Here is a 6,909-nt window from a genome sequence, read left to right as displayed (position 1 = left end):
AGAAGGACGGAAGCATGACAATGTGCATAGACTACCGAGAGCTGAATAAGGCAACGGTGAAGAACAAGTATCCGTTGCTGAGGATTGATGATCTATTCGATCAACTGCAAGGTTCGAGCTACTTCTCAAAGATCAATCTTTGGTCAGGATATCATCAACTGAAGGTGAGAGAGCAGGATATTGAGAGGACTACATTTAGAACTCGATATAGACACTACGAGTTCTTGGTTTTGTCATTTGGACTAACTAATGCTCCTGCAGCATTCATGGATTTGATGAACATGGTTTGTAAACTATTCATCGATAAATCTGTGATAGTGTTCATCGACGACATTCTCATCTACTCGAAAAGCGAGGAGGAGCATGGAAAGCATCTACGAGAAGTATTAGAAGTGTTGAAGAAGGAGATGCTGTTTGCAATGTTCTCCAAGTGTGTTTTTTGGATCCGAGAAGTCCAATTCTTGGGTCATATGGTTAACCAGGAGGGAATAATGGTTGACCCTGCAAAAATCGAAGCTGTAATGAAGTGGGGACGTCCAAAGAGTCCCACGGAGATTCGAAGCTTTCTAGGATTAGCCGGATATTACTGAAGATTTATTCAAGGATTTTCTTCGACAGCATCTCCATTGACAGCTTTGACCCATAAAGGAGCTACATATACGTGGAATGAGAAGCATGAAGAAGCGTTCGAGAAGCTGAAGAAGAAGCTATGTGAAGTGCCGATACTTTCTCTACCTGCTGGAGTTGAAGATTTCGCGGTTTATAGTGACACTTCTGGAGTCGGGTTGGGTTGTGTTCTAACCCAGAGTGAAAAGGTGATAGCATATGCATCTCGACAATTGAAAGAGCACAAAAAGAGCTACCCCACTCACGATTTGGAGTTGCTTGCGGTAGTTTTCGCTCTAAAAATATGGAGGCATTACCTCTACGTCACGAAGTGCAAGTTGTTCATTGATCATAAGAGTCTCCAGTATCTCTTTAACCAAAAAGAATTGAACATGAGGCAACGACGCTGGATAGAGTTACTCAAGGACTACGACTGTGAGATACTTTACCACCCTGGTAAAGCAAATGTTGTTGCTGATGCTCTCAGTCGGAAAGTCAACCTTGAAAGGAAAAGGCCAAGAGCGTTGAGAATCGAAGTCGTCTCGACAATTGTGGAAAGTATCAAGAAAGCTCAATAAGAAGCTTTAGAGAAGAATGACCGAAAAGAAGAACGTTTGGGAAAAACGTTAGTGTTCGGTACAAACAGTCAAGAACTGAAGGTATTCCAAGATAGGATTTGGATACTTAAGACGGGAGTAATAAGAGATCTTCTAATGTAAGAAGCACACAAGACCATGTACTCGATTCATCCCAGTAGCACTAAGATGTATAGGGACCTAAAACCCTACTATTGGTGGCCGACGATGAAGCTCGAGGTTGCGAAGTATGTGGCCGAGTGTGTAACATGTGCGAGAGTTAAGGCACAACATCAGAAACCGTATGGGATTTTAGAACCTTTACCTGTACCCATGGGTAAATGGGAAGACATCACCATGGATTTTGTGTGACTAAACTACCAGGACGAAGAGCGTACACGACATGATTTTGGTAGTCGTGGATCATTTCACCAAGAGTGCACACTTCATAGCAGCCAACGAGAAGTGGTCTATGGATAAGCTCGCAAATGCTTATGTGAATGAAATTGTAAGACTTCATGGTGTTCCTCTTACGATTGTATCAGATCGTGATAGTCGTTTCACGTCAAGGTTTTGGAGGAGTCTACAAGAGGAGTTGGGTACAAAGTTGTGTTTGAGTACTGCTTACCATCCGCAAACCGATGGCCAAAGCGAAAGAACGATTCAAACACTAGAAGATATGCTTAGAGCATGTACCCTCGAGTTCTAGGGGAACTGGGACGAGCACTTACCTCTGGTAGAGCTCTCCTACAACAACAGTTTTCACTCAAGCATCAAGATGGCACCTTATCAAGCCTTGTATGGACAGAAGTGTCGTAAGCCGTCTTGTTGGCTTGAAGCCGGAGAGAAGCAATTTATGGGCCCCGAGATAGTCCATGAGACCGCGGAGAAGTTAAAAGTGATTAGGGAAAGGATGTTAGCATCCCAGGATCGTCAGAAGAGCTATGCTGACAAGAAAAGACGATCGATAACCTTTGAAGTTGGGGATTCAGTTTTGCTAAAAGACTCACCATGGAAGGGACTTATACGATTTGGGAAACGAGAAAATTTGAGTCTAAGGTTTATTGGACCGTTCAAAGTTCTTCAGAAGATTGGGAACCAAGCTTACAATCTGGAATTACCCAAAGAACTCAATGGTATTCATAACACCTTCCATGTGTGTTATTTGAGGAATTTCATGGGAGAAGTTCCCGACATAATTCCAATTTCAGAGTTAAGGATGGATGCGAATAAGAGGCTGATCGAAGAGCCTGAGGCAATTGTTGACCGTAAGACTAAGAAGTTACGACGCAAGTTGATCGACTTAGTGCTAGTCCGATGGAAACATTCGAATGCGCCGAATCTCACTTAGGAAACAGAGGATGACATGATGAGTCGCTATCCACATATGTTTGCTGATGCATGATTCTGGGATGGAACCATCCTAAGGGGGAGAGAATTGGAACGCCCGGGTCTCAGGGCTAACCATTTTTAGACAATGTAATAGTCTAGGACAACTATTGTAACTCTTTTTGAAGTAATAAGGATGAAATATTTGAGTATTATGTGAATTTTTATGCTTATTATGTATTTATAAATATTTAATAAATAAAAGATAAAAATAAGCGTCAAACTTAAAGTGTTAAATAAGCCCAATATCTTTAGGTAAAGTTGTAGTGGTTGAAACAAGGATTCCGGGGATATAAAGAACGCCAAAATCAGAGTTATAACGAAGAAGTTATGACCCGTCGAAGTTTCGCGACGGAACCGACATGATACCGGGAAGCGTAAATAGTGAATTTATATTAGAGCAAGATTTAGCCTTAGCACTCTAAACGAAAGTTGTAATATGTTAAACTAAGAGCGTCGATAAAAAGAACGCCCAAATCTGACTTCGTATGAAGAAGTTATGATTTTTCGAAGTTTCGGATTAGCAGTGTACAACCCGAAATTCGAATATTAGATCGAGTGGTTTTTATACGACCTGACATGAACGAGAATCGAAGAACTCGTTAAGAGTAGCGTAACGAGAAAAAGATTGGCGAAAATGGATGTCGGATGAAGAAGTTATGAGAATTTAACGGACCAATCATGTCATGGCTTGTTAATAATATAACTTTTAAAATAAAGTGAAAATTAGCCGATAGAGTCTAAACAAAGTTGTAGAGTACGTTCCCACCTTCTCGTGGATATAAAGAACGTCGAAAACGGAGCTCGTATGAGAAAGTTATGATATTTAGAATTCGGGAATGTAATTTGCGAAATCTGTTGCTCGAGACGTGGCTCAATCCTAATCGTTGCTTGCTGATCACGGCTAGCTTCGGATGAAGGAAACGTCTCCCTCGCTTACGCCCCGCGTCCGAAGTCAGTACGCCCCGCGTACCCTCGCCCTTATCCGTCCGAGACCGAGTGAGAGCCAGCTGGATCCACCTATAACCATATCCAAACTACGCCCCGCGTAGCCGAGGACTACGCCCAGCGTACGTCCGAGGCCTCGCAGGTATAAAAGGGGGCTGAGGGCAGCCTCATTTTTCACTCCAAATTCCACTCTCTCTCTCTCTCTCTCTCTCTAAGAACTTTCTCTCTAGCCCCTTTTGAGTCCCCTAAACCCTAGATAAACCCCTAGCTCCCAAAGGAAGCCCCGAGGCTCGCGGAGTCCCGAGAAAAAAGTGACTTTCGATTTTGAGACGCTGCTCCAAATAAAGCCCGGTTTTCTTTAAAATCCGTTGTAAGTGAGCTATGCTTACGCAATTTTTAATATAGCTTTCAAATAATAATAGGAATGTAATTAGGTCCTTAAAATAATTATTTGGGCTATTATTATGAGTTATAATGAGTGTTATTTAACGCTTATATTATAATAATAATAATAACAGTCAGACTATTAATTTGTCGCGGTTGACGTTAGACTAAACCCTAGTAGTATTGATACTAGGTTTTATCGAAGGAAAATTGTTTAGAGAGTATCGAAGCGCTGTTCGAGTACTGAGTCACCACCTTTCAGGTGAGTGCATAGTTACTTTCAGCTTACACATAGATATGAAGTATTTTATATAAATTACGTGCTATGTGTGCATATTATCTGAATACTTGCTATCTATGCTGGATGAACATTGTTATACATGTTTTCAATGATTTAAACTGTATATGTATTATATATCTATGAAAATGTTGGGGTAAAACATGGGTAGATGTAATAGGTGATGTGTGATAAAATGATGAGAGGCCTCGATGTTGATGTTGTTGATTCTGTCATCTAGCGGAGTATGGATGACGACCACGGACTCTTCTAGACAGTCCAGTGGAACACTAGCAGGCTCGCAACTTGTAGGTGGTTGTGAACGATGTGTTCACCGGTGTACTCCATCCCCTATATGGTTGCCTTAAGGACATTTATTGCTGAGGAATCCCCTTAGCAGTAGTGTCCATCCTGATGATGATCCTTAGCCTAGGTCCCTTATGATAGGTGTTTAGGGACGTAAAGTGAGGATAACGGGAATGGGTAATCAGGTTATTGTTGATTGATGAAATTAATAAACTTATTTATTGTGGGTTGAAACCCCTATGTGCTCACCAGGCTCCCTAGTCTGACCCACTCAGTTTCTTGTATTACAGGTGGTGGCGCATAAGCATAGATGTGATGTTTTGGATGAGGGATTACGGATATAGGCCTGTAGATACGAAATAATGTAGTAAGGCTTATATTGTACTGTTTATGCTTTTGATCTGTATCAAACATGACATCCCAAGTCTTTTAATGAAATACATTTCCTTGGAAATGCTTTTGATAAATCTTTATCATATTTTGTTTTGGGACAAATTCCGCAACACTTTTACTTAAAATGTTACTCTGATTTTCAAACAAAGCATAAACAAAATCGGTCTTTTCTAGCCGTGAAAATGGGGATGTTACAACATGCAACCCTAATAACCTTGAATCTATGTTTTCTCTATATACATGCGAATTTCTTTTTCAAGGTTATTTCCAAACTAGCATGTCATGGGGAATATATAAAACATAAAACTAGTAGAAATACATACCTTGTTGTTGCTTGGATTCCTTCAAGACTTTGTGAGCCTATCACCCCAAACGTTGTGCCTCAAATTCTTCACACAAGACTACAAACTTAAAATAACTTGAGAGAATTTCACTTTGCCTCAAAAATCGGTTATGCCCTCTTATGAATACCCTTAGTACCGATTTTGCATGCTATAGGGTTTCTTTTATAGTGTGTCATAATTAGGAGTTACAAATGTAAACCCTAATTGTCATGACTCTTCATTTCTCATGACCCATGGGTTTGTAACTCCCATGAAATATCCATGGAGCTCCATATGGTTATAACCAAACCCATAAACCATGGATCATTAATCCACCATCAAAGAATTGATGATTGTCATAATCAACCCTATATATTTGATTAGTCTCACTTTGATCACCAAATTAATACTAGATTAATACTTGATCAATACTAATTAAATAACACTATTATTAATATATTAGAACTTATAATATATTAATAACCATAAGTGTCTTATTCTCTCATCCAGTCTATACAAGTATTGCAATGCCATGAAACCCAAATGGACCATGTCGGGTCGGGTCAAGTACATACCAAATAAAGTTATGGACTTAGACACAATATATCCAACAGTTATACCCAACATATTTGTAGATAAAATATATATATAATTTAAATCATTTTAAAACGTGTATAAATCATTCATTCAAGAATCATTTCAAATAAACAAACAATACGTATACACATAGCATGTATTTTATATAAAATACTTCATATCTATGTGTAAGATGAAAGTGATTATACACTCACTTTTTACGCTTCCCGGTGTCGTATCGGTTCCGTCGCGAAATTACGACAGGTCATAACTTCTTCGTTATAACTCGGATTTCGGTATTCTTTATATCTCCAGAGTCCTTGTTTCGGCCACTACAACTTTCTTAAAAGATATAGGCTTTATTTAATATTTATTTTCAATGCTTATTTTTATTAATAATTAATTAAATCATAATAATTAAGCAAATAAGCACATAATTCACATAATATTCACATAATTCATCTTTATTACTTCAAAATGAGTTACAAAGGTTGACCTAGACTATTAGACCATTATTAATGCTTTAGCCCAGAAATATGGGCGTTACATTGACCCTATTACACAGCTCGTGTACGACTCCAACCGTTCTAGGGATGAGTCTTTTACGTGAAGGATTATCCGGTCTCTGCTACATGTGGCTATATTCATGAGGTAACTAGTTGACATTACTGGGAATCTTTTAACAGCCGAGGATTGGGTGGGTTGGAAACATATGAAAGCCTAGGATATACTCCAGTGAGTTAGTAGGGCGGTTTAGTGGGGTTGGGAACCTAGGGGGAGCCTAGGAGTTGCCTCGGTGGGTATTGTGTTGTTGTTTAGCGGATATTTGGTGCATTAGTGGGGTAGGTGACTTAGAGGATTCAGGAGGATTGCTGAGGAAAGTATGGATAGGCGTGGAAGGTAGTATTGGGCCCGTACTACTAAAAGCACAGGATCCATACTCGAATCGGTGAGAGTCTTGGAAAATCTAAGAAGCTTATGGGAAGGAGAGTTCTTGGTTATGCTTTGATCATGGGAATAGTTGCTTTGCAGAATGAGGATGAGAACTTATGGGAAGCACCAGGGTTTGGTCCCGGCTCCAGTAGTGAGCCAATTAGTGGAAGGTCTTCTAGGGTTTGGAGTTTGGTGTGGA

The sequence above is a fragment of the Lactuca serriola genome, chromosome 5 (genome assembly GCF_051521515.1).
Source record: "Lactuca serriola cultivar US96UC23 chromosome 5, Lser_US96UC23_V15, whole genome shotgun sequence".
Classification (NCBI taxonomy): domain Eukaryota; kingdom Viridiplantae; phylum Streptophyta; class Magnoliopsida; order Asterales; family Asteraceae; genus Lactuca; species Lactuca serriola.
This window is presented reverse-complemented; position numbering follows the sequence as displayed.